Source organism: Delphinapterus leucas, chromosome X (assembly GCF_059928025.1).
Source record: "Delphinapterus leucas isolate spDelLeu-1000000601 "Yukka" chromosome X, BTC_Dleu_Yukka2, whole genome shotgun sequence".
Lineage (NCBI taxonomy): Eukaryota > Metazoa > Chordata > Mammalia > Artiodactyla > Monodontidae > Delphinapterus > Delphinapterus leucas.
The window spans coordinates 105,937,354-105,960,250 of NC_143150.1; the positions used below are offsets into that span (position 1 = coordinate 105,937,354).

The 22,897-nt window shown below is 43.7% G+C and overlaps 1 pseudogene; it reads left to right on the forward strand.

Moving 5' to 3' along the window:
• Window positions 1-15,157: 15,157 nt before the first annotated feature.
• LOC111168399 (myb/SANT-like DNA-binding domain-containing protein 7 pseudogene) lies at window positions 15,158-16,650 on the forward strand (annotated as a pseudogene).
• The last annotated feature ends 6,247 nt before the right edge of the window (window positions 16,651-22,897 follow it).

The window sequence follows — 22,897 nt, forward strand, 5'->3', positions numbered from 1 at the left end:
TGTTTTTCACGACCTTGAGAGTTTTGAAGAGTACTGGGCAAGTATTTTATAGAACGTTTACCAACCTGGGTTTGTCTGAAGTTTTCTCCTGATTAGACTGGGTTATGGGTTTGGGCTAAGAATACCACAAAGATGATGTGCTCTTCTCATCACATCATATCAGGAGGTACATGCTATACACATGACTTATCACTGGTGATGTTGACCTTGATCATTTGGTTGAGGTGGGGTCTGCCAGCTTTCTCCCCTGAAAAGTTAATATTTTTCCCTTTCTATTCTCTACTCTTTAGAAGCCAGTCACTAAGTCCAGTTCAACCTCAAGGGATGGGGAGGAGGAATTAAGTACCACCTCCTGGATGGTGAGAATATCTACCTGTAATATTTGAAATTCTTCTGAAAAGAAAACTTGTAGCTTCTCTGCCATTTATTTGTTTATTCAGTCATTTATTGTATTTATACCAGTACGGACTCAGAGATATTTACTTCCTACTTTGGGTTATAATCTAACACTACATTATCTTTTTAGCTGCTCAAGTTCTTCCAGATTTGGTCATTGGGAACTCTTTCAGTTGGTTCTTGCGTCCCTTTGACATTCTCCCATCGCTCTGTGCGTGTGTGTGTGTGTGCATGTGTGTGTGTACGTGTGTGTGTACGTGTGTGTGTGTGTACGTGTGTGTAGTACTTCCTTTCTGACACTACAAGATGCTCCAAGCTCATGATGTATTTTCTCTGCCCCAGCCCTAGAATCAGCCACTTCTCCAAGGAGTCCCAGTTCCTTTTATTGGATAAATCGTATTTAGAAACTAAGATCTTGGCAAACTAGTGACTTTTTAACTGGAAGAATTCTCATAAAATTCTATATTTCTGGCTTCTCTTAAAAATATTAACTGTCTGGCCACACTGGGCCCTGTCCCATGGAAACGTTCATACGGAACTGAGTTTCAGTGGCCATCTTAATGTAATTACATTCTTCAGTTCACCATAGAAAATGCCATCCAAGCAATGTAATTTGGGTACCCAAATGCACCTCTTCATTAATTTAAGTTACCCACTGGGCCCTGCTGGTACTCACTTTTGTATTGTTGTTCTTAGATTCTGTCTCAAGCACCATGGAGAGTGCAGGAGTCAGTAACTTGGAATGGATCCTCTGCCCCAGAAAAAGGATGGTCCCTGTCCCTTAGGTTGATGTGCCCCTGTGTCTCTGGGCCTCTAATGGTATTTGGGAGATGAAACTTGGATCACTGGGTTGTCTGTTTCCTTGCTGCTTAGAAGTCAAAAGAGCTCAGCTTATAGCTTCATCTACAGGTGTCTCTGTCAGTTTCTTGTCCCCCTGTCAACCAAAGCACTCAACTGCTTTTACCTTCTGTTATCACTTTATGTCATGATGAGAAATTACCTTGATGCTTGTGTAGACTTCACCTGTATCACCAGGCAGGATATATGAAATGTCACAGACCAAAAGGCTCACAGATCAAACTAATATGGCTTGGATCACACTGTTTACTGAATGATTAAGAGCAGTGAGAATCAAGGGGGTGGGGAGAGAGGGAAAGAGGGAGGGGGAGGGGGGGAGAGAGAGGGGGAGGGAGGGAGGGAGGGCACGAGCGAGCCCAATGGAAGGACCATACAGCCTGAATCCTATGTCATGCAATGTTCACACGTCCATTCTCTGCTGCTTTAGCTTTCCCCACTTCATATGATTATAAAGACCAGGGATGAAGATATGTAGAGCCAATATACACCAGTTCTGTCAGAGACACCAAGGTGCAAGTACTCCTAGTGTATAGGGCAGAGGACATATGGGACCAAAATTGGTGTCCCCCGTTGGCGGCTGATCTAAGGATGCGACAACTGTCATGAATACTTGGTGTCTACTTGGTCCTTCCATCCCTTCCTATTCAGAACACATATATTCTGCTGACTTTATCCATGTCTAATATATCGCACAAGAATTATCTATACTTAGTTTTGCCTAACCTCCTTATTTGTTTTTCTTCTCTATTGCACAGTATTCTTAATTCTTAAATTCTTGCTTCAACAGTGAACAAACATGTCCCTATACAAGCAACTTCTAATCTGTTCTTCAGGATGAAGTGGCCCAGAGAGGTGTCATGAATGTTTTGCAGGGCACTGTTAGGTTGGTTCCTGTCCTGGCTCTGTTGACTAGAATCTTTGTTGCCCACCTTGATGATCATCTGAAAACCCTCTCAGGAGCATATCCAGCTCACAGTAAAGGGACTCATGACCCCATTTTCTTTAAGGACCCTGATTCCATAGCCCCTTAGCTTCCAATGCCTTGAAGAAATCATTCTCTTCAGCAATCTGGAAAGGAGAGGAAAAAAAATTCTTCCTAAAAAAAAGATATCCCTGCCTAGTTGCCCCACCTCTGTACAGGTCTGATATCTGTAGTGGACTAGGTCCAGGAGGCGCTTGGAAGAAGAAAGATGGGGGCAGAAAGTTGATTTCCTAAGCTAAGAGTAAATGGAAAGGAAAGGAAAATACAGGAGAGGGAGGAACACTCCCAAACTCATTCTACGAGGCCACCATCACCCTGATACCAAAACCAGACAAAGATGTCACAAAGAAAGAAAACTATAGGCCAATATCACTGATGAACATAGATGCAAAATTCCTCAACAAAATACTAGCAAACAGAATCCAACAGCACATTAAAAGGATCATACACCATGATCAAGTGGGGTTTATCCCAGGAATGCAAGGATTCTTCAATATATATGCAAATCAATCAACGTGATACACCATATTAACAAATTGAAGGAGAAAAACATGATCATCTCAATAGATGCAGAAAAAGCTTTCAACAAAATTCAACACCCATTTATGATAAAAACCCTCCAGAATGCAGGCATAGAGGGAACTTACCTCAACATAATAAAGGCCATGTATGACAAACCCACAGCCAACATTGTTCCCAATGGTGAAAAACTGAAACCATGTCCTGTAAGATCAGGAATAAGACAAGGTTGTCCACTCTCACCACTATTATTCAACATAGTTTTGGAAGTTTTAGCCACAGCAATCTGAGAACAAAAAGAAATAAAAGGAATGCAAATCAGAAAAGAAGAAGTAAAGCTGTCACTGTTTGCAGATGACATGATACTATAAATAGAGAGTCCTAAAGATACTACCAGAAAACTACTAGGGCTAATCAATGAATCTGGTAAAGTAGCAGGATACAAAATTAAAGCACAGAAACCTTTTGCATTCCTATACACTAATGATGAAAAATCTGAAAGAGAAATTAAGGAAACATTCCCATTTACCATTGCAACAAAAAGAATAAAATACCTAGGAATAAACCTACCTAAGGAGACAAAAGACCTGTATGCAGAAAATGATAAGACACTGAAGAAAGAAATTAAAGACAGTACAAACAGATGGAGAGATATACCATGTTCTTGGATTGGAAGAATCAACATTCTGAAAATAACTATACTACTTAAAGCAATCTACAGATTCAATACAATCCCTATCAAACTACCGATGGCATTTTTCACGGAACTAGAACAAAAAATTTCACAATTTGTATGGAAACACAAAAGACACCGAATAGCCAAAGCAATCTTGAGAAAGAAAAACAGAGCTGGAGGAATCAGACTCCCGGACTTCAGACTATACCACAAAGCTACAGTAATCAACACAGCATGGTACTGGCACAAAAACAGAAATACAGATCAGTGGAACAGTATAGAAAGCCCAGAGATAAATCCACGCACATATGGTCACCTTATCTTTGATAAAGGAGGTAAGAATATACAGTAGAGAAAAGACAGCCTCTTCAATAAGTGATGCTGGGAAAACTGGACAACTACACGTAAAAGAATGAAATTAGAACACTCCCTAACGCCATACACAAAAATAAACTCAAAATGGATTAAAGACCTAACTCTAAGGCCAGACACTATAAAACCCTCAGAGGAAAACATAGGCAGAACACTGTACATAAATCACAGCAAGATCCTTTTTGACCCACCTTCTAGAGAAATGGAAATAAAAACAAAAATAAACAAATGGGACCTAATGAAACTTAAAAGCTTTTGCACAGCAAAGGAAACCGTAAACAAGACATACAGACAATCCTCAGAATGGGAGAAAATATTTGCAAATGAAGCAACTGACAGAGGATTAATCTCTAAAATTTACAAGCAGCTCATGCAGCTCAATATCAAAAAAAAAAAAAAAAAAAACCCAATCCAAAATTGGGCAGAAGACCTAAACAGACATTTCTCCATAGAAGATATACAGATTGCCAGCAAACACATGAAAGGATGCTCAACATCACTAATCATTAGAGAAATGCAAATCAAAACTACAATGAGGTATCACCTCACACCAGTTAGAATGGCCATCATCAAAAAATCTACAAAGAATAAATGTTGGAGAGGGTATGGAGGAAACTGAACCCTTTTGCACTGTTGGTGGCAAGGTAAATTGGTACAGTCACTATAGAGAACAGTATGGAGGTTCCTTAGAAAACTAAAAAGAGAACTACCACATGATCCAGCAATCCCACTACTGGGCATATGCCCTGAGAAAACCATAACTCAAAAAGAGTCATGTACCACAATGTTCACTGCAGCTCTATTTACAATAACCAGGACATGGAAGCAACCTAAGTGTCCATCGACAGATGAATGGATAAAGAAGATGTGGCACATATATACAATGGAATATTACTCAGCCATGAAAAGAAACGAAATTGAGTTATTTGTAGTGAGGTGGGTGGACCTAGAGTCTGTCCTACAGAGTGAAGTAAGTCAAAGAGAAAAACAAATACAGTATGCTAACACATATATATGGAATCTTAAAAAAAACATGGTTCTGAAGAACCTCGGGGCAGGACAGGAATAAAGACGCAGACGTAGAGAATGGACTTGACAACAGGGGGAGGGGGAAGGGTAAGCTGGGACGCAGTGAGAGAGTGGCATGGACATATATGCACTACCAAATGTAAAATAGATAGCTAGTGGGAAGCAGCCGCATAGCACAGGGAGATCAGCTCGGTGCTTTGCGACCACCTAGAGGGGTGGGATAGGGAGTGTGGGAGGGAGACGCAAGAGGGAGGGGATATGGGGATATATGTATATGTATAGCTGATTCACTTTGTTATAAAGCAGAAACTAACACACCATTGTAAAGCAATTATATTCCAATAAAGATGTTAAAAAAAAAAGAGTAAATGGAAAGGGAAGATATGGCTACGTGGGGTGTAGACATGGATGCAGGGAGTTTCAAGAAGCCATTGGATGTTCACTGAATAGCTATTTATGAGAACAAAGAAAGAAGGCAACATGGGACTGGTTAACTGTAGTCCTGAATATGCAATATTAAGTGTCACTAAAATTACATTTTCTCAGGCAACTTTGGTCTTGCCCATTAGGAGAGGAGATTAGGAGATTAGGAGAGTGGCTTAAGGCCAATAAATCCAGAGACCGATGAAGAGCAAAAAAACTCATCCGAGCTCTCAGAACTGGGAATAACCAGAAACGTATCTTTCTGGTCCTCTAGTGAAGACATGCTGTGGGCTTCACAACCAGGTAGCTGAGCTACCTTCTCTAACAATTTGTCCTGGAAGGATCTCTTCTTTATAAACAGAATTACCTCTGTCAGAGAGAACCTCCAGTTTGTCATGTGAACGTTCCCAAGACGGACCTACTAAAGAAGCTAAAAAAGCAGACTGGGGGCCTGAAGTGTTTGGGGTCTGTCCCCACTCTGGAGAGTCCTCTGGCAGACCTCCTTGGTTAGAAACAATCCAAGATACAGCAGACCTTAAATGCAGAATTGCTGCTAGCGTAGGGGAGCTCAGTGATGCCAGGGCAGGACTCCTGGTGACACAGTTAACAACAGACCCAGGGGCCTTGCGAAAAGGCTGCTATGGCGCTGGATTAACTGGATTCCAGGGAGCCTCTGAAAGTTGCAGGGACACCCACACTAGGGTTTCACTGCTACCTGTCAACTTACATCTTACTGGAAATAACGATGTTACAAGAAGGGGGTTTGTGGAAGGAGATGAAGGGGTGCTTTCCCCTCAACAAATCAAGAAAATCCACTTCAGCTATCTGATCTGTTCATGGCAGCAAAAGAGAGCAGCCTTTAGGAAAAGAAGTTTGGGAGAAAAGGAAAATACCCAACTTGTCTAAGATGTTAGGAAGAGGAGTGGAGACCTGAGGTATTAAGGTTGGCAGAGATGCATGCTCTGTCTGGGAGGATTTCACATTGAACAAAGCAACTTTAATACCAAAAAAAATTGTTCACTTTTTTCCCTCCATTCATTCTTAAAGGATGTGAACGTATATGGAAAGCAGAGGTTAAAGAAGTGAAGGGAAGAGGGTCCATTGATTGAAGAGCTGTGATCTGGATCATTCTCTGGGAGATGGTTAGCTTGAAGACGAACACTGTGAGAGGAAGAAGAGCTCGCCCGACAGATGTGAAGGTGAAAACAACACGAGGCAGACCCAAATCAGGATCTGTGGGACCTGAGGACAAAGGCCAGAGAGAGAGCTCATGTGCTGTGAAGGCAAGAAGTGTAACTCAAGGTGAGATGATAAAAGATGAAGTGTGAAGGGCAGCCTAAGGCCGGGCATATAGTTTTTATGTTTAAGTAAAAGGCCATTTGGAGGAAACAGTCAATTTGGATCTGGGCTTCAGGAGTGGGTTGGTAAAGCCCTTCTTGGAGAAATCCTGGGATGCTAAGGGTGCCCAGTGACAGACACCTGGCATGAATAATAAAATGTGAAACTAATGATCGTGTGTTTGAAGAGGCAGAGAGAGCATTCTCTCTAATCAGGCGAGTGGCATCACAAACTTCTGTATAAGGTCTTGCTGTCCTTTTTCTTTTTATACCAGAGTTTGACTATTGTTTCAATTTGCTGCTTCAGAAGAGTACAAGTCCAGATGTCAGAACGTCAGAAGCGCTACAAGAACATCAAAGCCCCTGGTGGTGCCGGCACAAGTGTTTTAGAGCAGCATCAAAGAGATGCGGGGCTTACACCCTTCTGCCCAGAGAAAGAACATCAGACTCAGCTGTGGCACTTTCTGCCTCTCTTCAAAAACCGGTCACCGTTTTTGTCAGACGTTTGGAAGAAGGAAGTTGATCCGCAAAGCCCTGGAGTTTAAAAGATGCCAGTGTCCCTTATCCAGCCAATCATCCCAGGGAATGCATGTGTATCAGGACAGAATCAAGGCACAAGGGCGGGCTTAGGTGGCATGGCATTTACCCTCCCCAGACCTGTACATTTCCACAGGCAGACGTGAAGGGGGGTCCCCTGGAAATTCCCCAACCTCTAAAGCTGACATCACTGTCTGCCTTGCGGCCCCAGGCTCTAACCTCAAATGGCCTTTTCTCTCTGCTCACGTTCATCGCCAGGAGAGCTGCCCCGCCCAGCTCCCACCCAGCTTCCCAGGACACACCTCATCCTTCACACTCTAATTCTCAAAAGGCTGGGCACGTTCCCTTCCGGTCCCCTTCTCCCACTCTGCCACAACTTTTGAAATCTTTCCCTGTGCTGCCTGGAACTCGTGGATCGTTATCAGCACCATCTCCTATGTTGTCAACCTCTTTCCTGAACGTTCTCTTCACCTTCTTGCTCTAACTGCAATCTGGGCAGCCCTCTCAAGTCATGGTCGTGTGTTCCCCACGCACGACACGACCGGGCCCGAGAGTAAGGCAGGCCTCCTCCTTCTTCCTTGATGGCACTTCCAGGCCATCCTTCCTCGGGTCCCTCCTCCTTTACCGCCCCAGTTTAGAATTTAATGTCATTACATTATGCCCACTCTCTCCTCTCTTGTTATAGTTACCTTGGGACCCCCACCCCCACCCCCCACTGCTAGGTTACCTTAGCTCCTGGCTGATGGCAATCTACTCCAGTGTTAGCCCTGTCCTAATTCCTGGCGATTCCAGTACCTGCAGAGATGATCCTTCTGCAGCCTGGCCTCTTATTTTCTTGTTTCTTCTCCTCCCCTGATCTTGGCCTCCAATCTATTCAGCCGCTCGTTGCTACAGTCATATCACAGACCTTGTCATATGCGATAACTGTTCTCTTTCCATAATCTCTAATTCATGTATCAGACTCCCTGACCACCACCTCCTCTTTTTCTAATTCATCCTCCCTAGTGTCCTGATGCCAAAACTCCTTGAACCCCTCTGAGAAATCCAATCAGTTGGTCCAACAACGTTTTCATCGCATTTCAACTTCACGATCTCCTCTATTTTCTGAAGTTAAATGCCATGGTAAATGATGATAATCATTCCCTTGGATGCATTTCCATCTTACCTGACTCACTGAATTTGTTGTGTTTGCTTGGCCGAAGTCCCTGCCCTGGGACTTCCCTGGTGGCGCAGTGGTTAAGAATCTGCCTGCCAAGGCAGGGGACACGGGTTCGATCCCTGGTCCGGGAAGATTCCCACATGCCGCAGAGCAGCTAAGCCCGTGCGCCACAATGACTGAGCCTGCGCTCTAGAGCCCATACGCCTCAACTACTGAGCCCACATGCTGCAACTACTGAAGCCCACACACCTAGAGCCCATGCTCCGCAACAAGAGAAGCCACCACAATGAGAAGCCCGCGCACCACAACGAAGAGTAGCCCCCGCTCGCCGCAACTAGAGAAAGCCCACGCGCAGCAACGAAGACCCAACGCAGCCAAAAAAAAAAAATTTTGGAAACAAAAGTCCCTAACCTGACTAAATCCATTTTTCCCCTACACCACACCAGCAACCATGCAACTGACATGTGGCCAGAGAAAAACCCAACCATACTGACTGAGTGCACTGAAACTTAAGAACTGCGCCTCTTAAGCGGGCCCTCGGTACTGCCAGCAATCGTACTGTATACATTTTCCCTATGCCACTTTCTCTCCTACTCTCCCTGTCCATCATACATACATTCTCCTCTGTATCTGTCAGCCTTAGCTATGTATCAAGCCATCCCAATAAATAGTGGCTTAAAGCTGTAACTATTTTATTTGCTCATGATTTTGTGGGTCAGCAATTTGGGTCGGGATCAGTTGGTTACTTCTTCTGCTGGACTTGCTTGGTGTCACTCATGTGCCTGTGGTCATCTGGTGACTTAAACGGGGCTGTTTGGTCTCAGATGGCAGTTGGTCTTTGCCATTGAAAGGGCCACCTGTCTCCAGCAAGCTAGCTTGAGCTTCTTCAAGTGGTGGTGGAAGAGTTCCCAGAAACAAGCATTTTTTTAAGCCACCGCATGTATCATATTTGCCAATGTCCCGTTAGCTAGAGAAAATCATATGGCCAAGCCCAGAATCAGTGTGGGAGAGGAATAGCAAGGGGCTGATGCACTGGGAGTTATTACTGGGACAATCTACCCTTCCACAGACTTCCATCTACCACCATACCTCCCACCCACCAGCATCTGGGTGCATATACCCTACCCCCTCTTCTGTTACTAGAAGAACCTCCATGCCTCTAAGGCTAACCCCTCCATTTTGGCCCTAGAGCCCATCCCTTCTTGTCCACTCAAGGCCCTTGCTTCTGTTCCTCCTCTGGAGTCACTCATGCCCATACAGTCATCTGGTGGCTTGAATGGGCTGCATCGTCTAAGACGGCCTCACTCTCTTTCCTGCATCATCATTTTCCCTCTCTTTATTGGAGTATTCTCTTCAGAATAAAACCACGATACCTTTCATCTTACTCTAAAACATCCCTCTAATTACCCTCTGGTAACTGATCCGTTACTGATCCATTTCTCTGTTCTCCTGCACGGCTAACTGCCTTGAAACTGCCTTACTCACAGTCTCCACTTCCTCTCCTCCCAGCTTCTCTTCACCCCATGCCCATTGGGCTTTCATGACCCTAACTCCACCAAAGCTGATTCTGTCACAGTCTCCAACTTCCTCCACACTGATAAGTCCAAGGCTTAGTTCTCAGTTTTTGTCTTACTTGAACACTTTCTTGAGCTGACCTTCAAGATATTGCACTCTCTTGGTTTTCTTTATATCTCTCTGGCCTCTCCTTCCCAGTCTCCCGCCCCTTTACTGTTCCTCGATTCCTCTCCATCATCTCCCTGACAGCTTAGTGTTGGAATGCCCCAAGGCTCACTTCTTAAGGCTTTTCTCTGCGCTGTGTATATGCGCTCCCTAGGCAATCTCATCAATCTCGTGGACTTCAAATGCCCTCTAATGTGCTGATGATTCCAAATTGGTACCTCCAGGCTAATCCTCTTCTCTGGACTCCAGACCCATGTATACAAATACCTACTCGAATGCCCAACAGGCATCTTATACTTAATGTGCCACATAGAACTCCTCATGTTTTCCCCAAAACCTTTTCTACCTACAGTCTCCTCCAACTCAAATTAATGGCAATTTCCAATTTTTCAAGACAAAAACCATTAAGTCATCTTTAAGTACCTTCTTTCTTATATACCCCACATCCAAATTCTGAGTTCATCTTATCTAATATATCCCCAAATTCAGACCCTTTCTCACAACCTCCATTGCTACCACCCATATCCAACCTCCCACCTGGGTTATGAGATAGGCTCTTTTTTTGCGGTACGCGGGCCTCTCACTGTTGTGGCCTCTCCCGTTGCGGAGCACAGGCTCCGGACGCGCAGGCTCAGCGGCCATGGCTCACGGGCCCAGCCGCTCCGCGGCATGTGGGATCCTCCTGGACCGGGGCATGAACCCGTGTCCCCTGCATCGGCAGGCGGACTCTCAACCACTGCGCCACCAGGGGAGCCCTCAACAGACTCTTAACTCATCTCCCTGTTTCTGCCCTTGTACGCTAGGGTCTATTTTCAACATAGCAGCTAGACTGAGCTTTTAAAAGCATAAGTGACAGAGCATGTCGCTCCTCTGCTACAATGGGCCTCACAGCTCTTACAATCTGCCTGTCCCATCCCTTCTATCTTGCTGATTCTGCACTTACTTCTTATGACTCTACCCCTTGTCCATCTGGCTCCAGCAACATTGCTCTATTTCTAATTCCTAGAGTATCCCAAGCATACTCCCTTGTCAGGATGTTTGTATCTGGTTTCTTCTGTCTGGAACACTGTAGCAGTTAGCTTATGTGTGTAACAAATCAATCCAAAATATAAAGGCTTAAAATAACAATTATCATTTCTCCTGGTTCTCTGAGTTGACTGGACAGTTCTTGTCTACACCAGCTTGACTGAGGCTGTACGGTCTAGGATAGGAGTTGGCAAGCTACAGGCTGCTGGCCAAATCTGACCTGCCACCTCTTTTTGCAAATAAACTTTTATTGGCACACGACCATACCCACGTGTTTATGTATTATCTATGACCGCTTTCATACTACAAGAGCAGTGGCTTGATGTTGATGGGTCAGTGGGGATTGCTTAGCCACGTGTTTCTCATCATCTCTCAGGGTAGCTCAGGCTCGTTTACATATGGTGGTCACAAGAGTTTCTGAGATCAAAAAGCCAGGTCACACTTGATATTGTCCCATTTTTCAAAGTAGGTCACATGGCTAAGCCTAGAACCAAGTGTGGAAGGGGCTACCCAAAGACGTGGCTATAAGGATAGGAATTCTGTGGCCATTTTTGTGAACAGTCTACCATTAAACCTTATTCCTCCTTCATGACTTGTTGCCCCACCTCGTACAACTCTATGCCCGAATATTACTTTTGTAGTGAACCTTCCTTGATGAGCTCCCTCTCCCCACTCCCTGTGCCTCTTTCCTGCTTAATATCCCTCTGTGACATCTATCACTTTCTTACCTTACTTATTTATTTTGTTCACTGTCTGTCTTCTCCTTCTAGAATATAAACCTCACGAGGACAGGGATTTTTGTCTGTGTTGTCCACTGTTTTATCTCAAATGCCTAGAACACTGCCTAGAACAGAGTAGGAAATTAAAACACAGTTTTGAATGAATGGATGGTCTGATGGCGTTTATGATTCGAAGCAGGAGCGCTCCTTGCTGGCTGTAACAGTGCTATTGATGTTTGGGTCTAGAGCCCACCATTTATCCTTCTTGGTGTAACATTGCTGCATTATGATGGAATAATACATATTAAGCACTTTGAAAATACTAAGAATTTAAAAACAGAATTGCTATTGCTTTGCTTTTTATACCTTAGATAAGGTTGGTCTTAACTCACTCAATAGGTAACAGTCACCAATTATATTTAATCCTCTTAAATGGACCAGAGCATTGCAATTATCTATTTTGGCATAGTAATCTCTTGGAGGAGGGGCTATTTCTAAAACTCTGATCACATTGAACATAACCCCACCCACCACCTTGGGATTTTTTTCTGCCTACAGAATAAAGTCCTCCCAAATCAGTACCCATTTTGCCTTTCAGGAATTATGCATTCTTTATTGGTTTAGTTAGGCTTGAAGAAAGGGCATGACTTAGAAAAGGGTGAAATGAGGGGTGGGGGAATTGAGACAGGAGCCAGAATGTGAGATCTTTTCAGAAACAAGTTGTGGAGCAATTTGGCTGGGATAGAGGAGCCATATGACACAATATAATATAGCAGGAGTATGGCAAATGCATGGGAAGTGCCATGTTTTGAATTATCATAAAATCGGGCCCTAGGCCCATCAGATGTCCAAAAGAATACATGAAACCAGACTAAGTCTGACAACATGATGAGCTTTTCTTAGGCCTTTTGGTTCTTGTATTTACTCCTCTTACCGCATTACATCTATTTTCTTTTTCATTCTAAATTCTGTATGAATTTAAGAAAGTGAAACCACTGAGCCAATAGATTTTTCTAGTTTCATCAAGAGCAGAATTCTGGTCGTTGGATTGTTGATCTATTATGTCTCTATCACACCACTTCCTCAGTGGTGATTTACACGTCATCAACAGCTCCCAGACATTAAAATGAAAGGTTTTGAAACTTATGGGAGAAGTTTAGAGAGAGAGCTCTCTATATCTTGTGAAACAGACAAGGTCACTGCTTAGTTAACCTTTCTTACAAAAGAGTTCAATGATAACAGCCAAATTAGAGCCCTGGTCAACCACAGCTCATGATGGGCTCTGTTGATGGGTGCCCTTGGCTAGACCTGAAAGTGATGTCCTGAGAAATGATTACACTTCCGCTCAATAAGCCAAAGATGTATCCATTAAAGGCTGAGCAGAAAGGAGGAATAAAGGTGGAAATGCATCCTCTTGATCAGTCCACATATTTGACCTCTTACTCTCAGTCATGGTCTCCAGTGTATCTGTCACGCTCCGTCACGTGTATGGATTATCCTAGTGCAGTTTCAGACACACAGAATCCTTGATTGTTGAGCTCCTTACAATCTTAGCAAGATATACTCAGGTATGTAAACCAATGAATAATTCTTAAAAAGCCATATGGAGAAATTAGGACTACGTGCTATTCACTCATTCAATAATTATTTATGAGGACTGTGTTAGGTGCTAGGTGTTCTAGCCTCAAGATGAACATACTTTAGTTGGAGAGACCAACATTAAGAGTGGTAGGTAAGTGCTGTGATAGAATGAAGTACACACAGAGAAATGGAGTTTTATCTTGACTTGGGAGTCGTGGGTGTCCTGGAAGCTTCCTCAGGTGTGATACCTGAAAAAGAATTTTGAAGACTGAACAGGAGATGTTAAGGAGAATAAACACTGCAGGTAGAGAGTGGTGTGGGCGACAATGGACCTTTCCATGTTCGTAGTCAAAGTGGAGGAGGATAAGGCAGAGTAAGGAAAGAGAAAAGATGCTGGAAAAGAAACAGGACAGATCAGAGAGAACCTGGCAGTTCAACTACAAAGTTTTAATTGGATGTGAAAAACAATGTAATGCCACTGCTGAATTTTTTTGAGTCATCAGATTTTCGCTTCGGAACATAGACAAATGTGGAAGATGAATAAAGCATCTGAGTATGGATGAGGCTAGAGGCCTGAGATCTATTAGGGGACTGCTGGAAAAAAGTCTGGAGAGACATGATGAAGGCTCTGCTAAGACAGAGCAGTGAAGAAGACGGGAGTGATGCTGAGAGATACTGATGACCAGAAATTAGAGTTCTTGGTGACCAGATGGGCAGCAAAGGAAAGAGTTCCGAAGGGTAATGTTTGGATTTCTAGCTTTGGGCATCTGGGTAGACAGTGACATCATTGTCAGAGAGAGAGAACACAAGAAGATAAATAGGGACTTTGGGAAAAAGTAGTGACTCTTCTCAAGTTCAAGATGCTGTGGAACATCTAGGTGGAGCTGGAAATGGAATGAAATGCGGCGATTCAGACTACATGGAATTAAAAGGGAAGGGTAAACTTTCCCACACCTAATCCCCTTTTGTGTTTGTCTATCCTGGCCTTTTGTAGAAAAGGCCTCCATCTGAATGATAGGAAGATATAGAAAGAGGGGCCTCATGGATGGCGTGGAGGGTGGGTGGGAACTGGAGGAAAGGCAGGGATTTGATCGGTAGAGGGGAAAAGAAAAGGCAGTTCAGGGAGGGAACAGAAAACCAACAAACGTAAGACACTGTTACCAAGCAAGGCAAGAGCAGAGGGTTCAAGATGTGGAAAAGAGGAAAGTAAGCATTACCAAGAGGATGGTGCTGGATTTCTGAATGAATTTATTCTCCGGATGGATGCTGGGAAGTTTAGACTTTAAACAACCAGCAGTAAGAAGCCATGGAAAGTTCCGGAACAGAGGAGGAGCATTATAAGATTCATATTTTACGAATATGGTTTGGAAACAGCACCCAGGAGAAAAGTGGGCCTAAGGGGAGGCAGAGATCTGTTTAACAGGTGATTGGAATCTTCCCGCACCTCCAGTGCTGTGTCAGGGAGAGAAGAGCTTCCAGGGGTTCTGCGGGCACAACTCTCCCCTGTCAGGAGTATGGCAGCACTTGGGCAACTGGGATTGAAAAAAGTCATGCTATATATTCCTTCAAAGGGGACCTGGCCATGGCCCTCTTGAAGAACCAGGGAGATAGCCATGGGTATTTTTTCCTTTAGAGAAATACAGAAGCAAATAAAAATAAAGCTTGCGGTAATGACAATTTTTTACCCAATCACACGTGCATTACTAAGTGTCTTCCGTGGGCTGGAAGGTGTGATTTTCTGAGTCGGCTGCTGAGTTGAGATGACAGGAATTGCTCAGTGTTGATGACACTTGGATGTTGCTAATGTAATTGCAGTTTCCCAAACCAGTCTCAAAAACTAAGGTTCTGGGTTCTGCGGCCCGGGGCTGTTGCGGAGGGGAGACCACTTGTTACTGCTGCCGCCGTCTCTGCCGCTTCACGGCGGCCATCGGGGTTCACCTGCGCATCCGTCTGTAAGGAGGGCCGGGCTGATGTGGTTGCCAAAGATGCAGGCGACAGAGTTACTCCAGCTGTGCTGCTCACGCAGAAAGTGAAGAGGTTGTTGGACTGGCAACAAAACAAAGTAGAATGAGGAATATTTCAAATACAGTAACGAAAGTAAAGCAGATCCTTGGCAGAAGCCAGAAATGCGGTCCTTGGACCTGGCTTCTCGGCAATTAGCCCTGAGAGGGAAGAATCGGCTGGCTCCTGAGATAGACCGGAGCACACAGAACCTCCCCACACCTTCAGATCGGCACCTTGCTGCCCAGGAGCCTCCTCCAGCTGGCCTTCCTTCGCAGTCCGCTACGGCCACTTCCAATAGCAGTGCGGGCATCCGGTGGTCCAGATAGGAGACAGGGACGCTTCTCTCCATACTAGGCGAGGCACAGTATATTCAGCGCCTCCAGACCGTGCATCACAATGCAGACGTCTACCAGACTGCGTCTAAGCGGATGCAGCAGGAAGGCTTCCGCCACACCGAGCGTCAGTGCCGCTCCAAGTTCAAAGTCCTGAAGGCATTATATTTAATGGCCTACGTGGCCCACGCCACAAGTATGGGTGATCCACCGCGCTGTCCCTTTTATGATACGATGGATCACTTTCTCCAAAATGAGGTAGTGACTGACGTGCATAACTTAACGGAGGAGGTTGCTTGGGCCCAGCACTGTGATCAGAACTCAGCGGCCCCTGACACCCCAGGGGAAGAGGGAACCAGCATTCTGGGAGCAAAAATGACTCAGGCAGCAGATCGTCAGCCTATCTTGAAAACAGTTAAGGAATCAGATGAGGACTGTCAACTGAGGATCAGTGACCAGATGTGAGAAACCAGCGACCCTGAGGACTCCCGGGACGAATCCTCAGGTGCAGGATGCTCTCGAGGGACTCCCAGCTACAGCAGCTCCCACCGCCTTTTCAGAGGTGCAGCCGCTCCCTGTCAGAGCAGCTCCATGACCAGACTGGGAGTGTGTGTGGGGAGCCCAGCCCCTGCACCAGCTCCGGCCGAAACACTCCCGGGGTGGCCTCGGCACAGCGGCCTCCGGGCTCCTCCTCCAGAGTTCCTTTTGTTTCTGGCGGGGATGGGCCTTTGACCAGTGAGGCCCCTCCCAGGTGGGCAAGGCGAAGAAGGCGGTCAGTGGCCAGGATTATCGCAGCCCAGTCGGCAGAAAACAGGAGATTGGCAGGAGAACTTTCAAAGCGGGAGGAAGAAAAATTGGACCGGCTGATTGCCATTGGCGAGGAGGCCAGTGCTCAGCAGGACCCTGCCAATGAGCTGCGCAGGGATGCCGTGGTCGCGCGCGGTGGAAGAGGCAACCGGTGCTTTTCGGCTAGCGCTTGAAAAGTTGCTTCAGAGGTTAATTTCAAACACCAGAAGTTAGGAGCTGATCACACGAGTGTGTATTTCCTTCTCTGGCAGAGGCCCGGTCCAACAGCTGCCTTATGGTAACCCTGGCTCCTTTTCCGTGTCCTCAGAAAAAGAGTGGATGGACCATTAATGTGCAGAAGGGTAGGAATATACTTGCTTCTCCCAAGCGTCTCCACTAGTTGAAAGACCTTTCAGAAACGTGAGAGGTAGCCTAGTAGACAACGGAAGCGGCCAAGTCCAGAGAGCTAGTTAGCCCCGGTTTCATCACGGATGTGCGACGATTTAGTTTACCTCTCAACACCAGTTTCCTTGGCTGTTAAAAGGGAGCAACCTGCCTACCTCACAGGGTTGCTGTGAGGATCAGATGCCTTAAATAGATGTGAAAGGGTTTAAAAGTTTAAAAGCACTAGACACATGTAAGTTATTAAACCATATGACCTTGGCCGAGGTCAGACTAGGGTGAGGCACAGTAGCTGACAAGATACATACGGAATTAGGGTTGTATACCGAGACCTCATTGCTTGAATCTACTAGTTTAACTTGACTGCTTCCTGGAGTTTACAATCTTCATTTCTTTAAATCTCTCTATAGCTCAGTAGGCTAATATAGACACAACACGTATTGGTACCTTTATCGCTTATATTTTCACTGCTTTGTCTGTGACATACCCACTAGCAAACACTCAATAGTCAAACCATCTTTCCCTCCATTTTACTAGTCCTTAGTCTCTTATCGCTATGGATATATTTCAGAACTGACAGGGAGCCACAACCGTGCGTTTTAGCTCATATTTATAATCTTTGATATAATGAGAAACTGGCTGTCGTATGAAATATTACATGTAAGTAAATTATTTGCATTCCATATTTTTTAGGTTCCTTGATTATGCATAATTATATATCTTTAGCTTTGGTTTGCCATTTGGACATTGTGGAACCAATTCAGATTATATCGGTTTCCCAAATGCTTTTAGCTAATTTTGTTCTTCTCTGTTAGCCTTTTTTCTGTCTGGTATGTTACAGAAGGCCAGCCCTAGAAAACTTTTCTTCTAGGGAACTTTCCAAAGTCACTCTTTCTCACAAGATATCGACAAAAGTTCACCTCATTAATGGCACACGATGGAATAGAACAGCTTTGGGAACAGTTGGGTGGTGTGGATAAGGATAAGTTACCTGCAATAGGTAGCTCTTTTTAAGCACCAACCCTCCACAAATCCGTTCCCTTTTCCCTCCAAAACACACACACTTCCTAGAGGAGATATGATGGTGTTGAGCCATGCTTCCAATTTACTCTAGAAGGGAAGCCACTACCGGCCATCGTTAACCTAACTTAAAGCTCTTAGCGGTTATTTAGTACTTTCAGAAAGTACAAAAAGGAGACTTGGAATTTAAAAAGCTTTCCTTTAATCAAGAGGCTGAAAAAAAAGTGCAGGCGTGTTGGGAGAGGTTTTATTTTCTATTTTGCCAGCTTGGTTGCTTACCTAAATGCTGGAAATACCAATAGGTGGAGAAACGGTCCAAACCACGGCGGGAACACAGTGGAAGCAGGAATAGATGGCAGGCCTCTCTGGGGAATGGGCGATTACGTAGGAAGCAGCGTGAGGTAGAACACACTGGAATCTAGTCAGAACCCCCAGATTCTAATGCTGCCACACTTGGTTACACTGAGCAGATCACTTGCCCTTTTCGTGCCTCAGTTTATCTCTAAAATGAGAGGTTTGTACTAGATGACTTTTCTCGTACCTTCCAGTTCTAAAAAATTAGATGAATAGCATAGCAAAAGGCAAAGTGAAATTCTGATTGCGATATTTTTAGTCACAGCAGCGTATTAATGGATGTGAAGTCCTGGTAACAATTGTGTTTGAAGGAAGCATTCTATGGCATTATTATTTATGAATGTACTCGTGAACTTCTATAAGCACCACACCCAGACACAGATTCCTTGCTTTAAAGAAGCATATGTTAAAGGCACGGAAATGGAGATATACAATTTTTTTTCTCAGTTGTTTCAGGCCCTTACATTGAGGGGTCCATGTCAGTTACAACTGGATAACACTACTGTAGATAGGTAGACTTTCTGGAAAAACTGGGAAGTACTTGAAAGAGTTAGACCTGTACTATATTAATCTATTAATGGTAGCAAAGTACACAGGCAGGGATTTATTTGAGATAAGAGAAGTGCTGCAGAGTAGAAGTCAACGTGAATTTTGGAGGTGGTAGTGTGCAGGTCTAATGGGTAGAGCAACTTCAAGGTTGGGAATAAAACTCAAGGGAAAAATCTTTAAAAAGTAAACACAAAAAACAGGCCAAATCTTGTGAAGAGGAGGGAAGTCGTAATAAGGGGAGGCTGTAGAGAAACAGGCCCAGAAATCCTGTCTGAGCTCTAGGCCCAGGCGTGACCCCCTGTCGGTCTGCAGGCAGGTCACTTGACCATTCTGTACCGCAGGCCCCTCACCTATCCAGTGGGAGGCTATCCCAGCTACCTCGCGGGAGCTGTGTGAGGGCCCAGTGGACAGATGAATGTAAAGACAGGCGTTTCCAGACCTGCCGGGCTCTGTACTGGGACAGCGGGGGGAAGAAGCCCGGTAGCATGAGAGTGCTGGTGAGTGCGGGGCAGGGCCTGCTGACCACAAGGGGCACTTCAGCAGGGTGGAGGAGGATGAAGGCCGTGGTACCCTGGCAGGAGCGATGCTCCGCCTCCTGATGCCCTCGACGTAAACGGTGCTGTGTATGGCAACCTCCCACCACCCTCTGTGTCTCTCTGTTCAGTAACTTAATCCTGGCGTGGACAAATAAAGTTGTTATCTGTACCTAAAAAAAAAAAAATTAAGGTTTTTGTATTTTTTTCTATTTTCCTGTCCATTTTGGGAAGATAATAATAATAAAAATGTACAAACTTGCTTGGTTTGACGTTACACCCTGTTGTCACGACATTTTTATTGTGTCTTATCCTGACTGGATTTATTTCAACTTGTCTTTGAAGATGTCATTTACACAGAGAGACTGAACGGACCTAATTTGTTTAGTCTTGCAAAATGATGCTTATCAGTGGACCATGATAATTCACTAAATATATCCTGTGAAGGGAGATGGTACGAACAACTGAAAGAATTATTCATAGTGTGTGGAGAACAAAAATGGATACAAGGAAGTTCGCTAACAAACAGGACCGAGATGTTAGAATAAAGATGGATGTAAGGTATTCTTATTAGTTGTCCCATTAAAACAAAATGTTAATTTAGAGAATTTCTTTATGTCATTAGGGCTTTATTGCTGCAGCTGTGGTTGTTATTTAAGTATATACAGAAGTGGCCCAACATAACTAATGTAAATTTCTCCTCCGTGCTTCTTCGAGCATCATAAACGCTCAAGCTTAAATGAATTTCTGCTTCACAGAATTACAAAGTACCATTATAAGACTTAATATGTTTCCCATTTCCTGTCTTTTCCCACTGTCTCTCTTCTAACACAGCATCCACATTTGGTCCACTTTTAAAACAACCTTAAACTTCCTAATTCATTATTATTATGTGTGTCGCAACTGCTGACAACCATAGATTAACCAAGTTTTAAAATACTTTGTAAAGGAAGTATAAATGATCAGAAAAGCAACTGTTTTGTTGTTGTTGTTGTTGCTTTTCATTGGATGAAATATTCGTTAAATTCTATAGTGCTTTACAATTTTCAAGAGTTTCACACACTTGATTTCATATAATCCCATAACAACCCCTTTCTTTTTGCCTACCCCTATATTGCCCCTTCCCACTTCCCTCTCCCCACTGGTAACCAATCTCTAGTTTGTTCTCCCTATCTGTGAGTCTGGGGAAGCAAAGGTTTAAAATGGTGTTTTTAGGCATGTAAAATTCATGAATAATCTGAGATGCTATAAGCAGGTACAACGTATCCAGCCTCTGCAAAGTGCTCTCATGTATAACACCTCATGGAAACCTGTCACTTAACATTTGAATCAAGCCACAGCACAGCATGGTCAAAGTGGCTAAGTTAAGAAAAAATGGCAACTATGTGGCCTTAAACATGGGAACTCTTCTTTCCCCCTTTAGATCACCTTAAGGTACCAATGTTCCATGGAATGGACCTTGGAAACGTGGGGAAGAGGAACTTTAAGATTAAGTTCTTTCTCAGATCTTTTCTTTTAGGGAAAAACAACCAATTAACATAAGTAATGTTTTCCAACTATGCACTATCCAGGGAGGTGAGGTAGTATAGAAGTTTGGAGTCAGCCTTCCTGGGTCCAGAACCACTTGCTAGCTGGATGACCTTGGACAGGCTAATAACCTCTCTGTGCCTCAGTATCCTTATCCGTAAAATGGGAATAATAATAGTCTTACCTCACAGGGCTGTTGGGCACATAAAACACTTTATAAGCAGAGAGGAGAGTAAAAAACTCAATAAAGTTAAAAAAAATCATGAGAGAGAAAAGCTTGACACCTAGCATTTTATCTTTTGCATAAATATAACATATGGAATATCATAAACTTAAGTAGTTCCGTGGTTCCAATTAGAGTGAATGGACACCTCTGGTTTCTACATAACAATAAGCAATTCATTTTTGATAGTTTAACTTAAACCCTACAGTCTTACTGAAAATAAGTTAGTTTGTGGAAGTTCTTGACATACCAATGAAAACCAGCTTATTGGCTCTTGCTAGAGAATTAATGGACTGCGATGCAACTCTCTAAATCCAGTGACAGCACCCATTTTGTTAAGGCAATGAGCCTCTTGGTGACATCACCCTGTCCAGACCTCTATGGTGGAAATAGATCCCGAGTACTGCATCCAGCCCCGGAGGCTCAGCTTTGTAGAGGCCGCTGACAGATGGAGCAGTCTGGCTCATGGAAGAGCAGGAAAACCCACGTTATATGAGAAACCATTAAAAGGACTGGAATTTTAGCCAGTAGAAAAGGATGACCCAGAAGCTATTCAGAAACATCAAAGAGCTGTCCCAGGTGAGAAGAATGGGACTCGTTCAGGAAGTCATCGGAAGTAGTAGGGGAACATTATGTGTCATTTTGCACAAAACAAGACATCTGGCAATGAAATGGGTTGCTTCTCAAAATAGCAAGTACCCAATACTAAGAGAGTGATTAAGATAAGATTCCTTCTTTGTAAAGGGAACCCTCTTACACTGTTGGTGGGAATGTAAACTGGTGCAGCCACTACGGAAAACAGGATGGAGGTTCCTCAGAAAACTAAAAATAGAGTTGCCATATGATCCAGCCATCCCACTCCTGGGCATATACCCAGACAAAACTATAATACAAAAAAAATACATGCACCCCAATGTTCACTGCAGCACTATTTACAATGGCCAAGACATGGAAACAACCTAAATGTCCATCGACAGATGAATGGATAAAGAAGATGTGGTACATATATACAATGGAATGTTACCCAGCCATCAAAAAGAATGAAATAACGCCATCTGCAGGAACATGGATGGACCTAGAGATTATCACACTAAGTAAGTCAGAAAGAGGAAGATAAGTATCATATATCACTTATGTATGGAATCTAAAGAATGATACAAATCAACATATCTATGAAACAAAAACAGACTCACAGATATAGAGAACAGACTTGTGGTTGCCAAGGGGGAGAGGGGTGGGTGGGGGAAAGGATTGGGAGTTTGGGATTAGCAGAGGCAAAGTATTATATATAGGATGGATAAACAACAAGGTCCTACTGTATAGCACAGGGAACTATATTCAATATCCTGTAACAAACCATAATGGAAAAGAATATCTATCTATCTATCTATCTATCTATCTATCTATATATATATATAGAGAGAGAGAGAGAGAGAGAGAGAGAATATATGTATAACTGAGTCACTTTGCTGTACAGAAGAAATTAAGACAACATTGTAAATCAACTATAGTTCAATAAAATTTTTTTAAAAAGATAAGATTCCTTCTTTGTATGGGAAACTTGAATGATAATTTCTGGATCCTAGAGCCTAAGAACTCTTTTCACTCTATTTTAATTCTAATTTCATTTTAATATTGCAAATAAGTTTTCAGATGCTATCCCTTCCTCCAAAGCCTCTTTGGGGTATGTGCTATAGCTGAGAGATGTAGATACTGTCAGCATTCTCTGTGCCAACATTACCAAGATATTTTTACCAAGAGGCTAATTAGAACCTCTTGGAGAATTTCATAAGATTTTCAACTTCTAATGCTTCAGTTAACATTTCCCATCATTTTATTTTGGCCTGGTGTTAAATGGAGAAAGAGGTGCCAT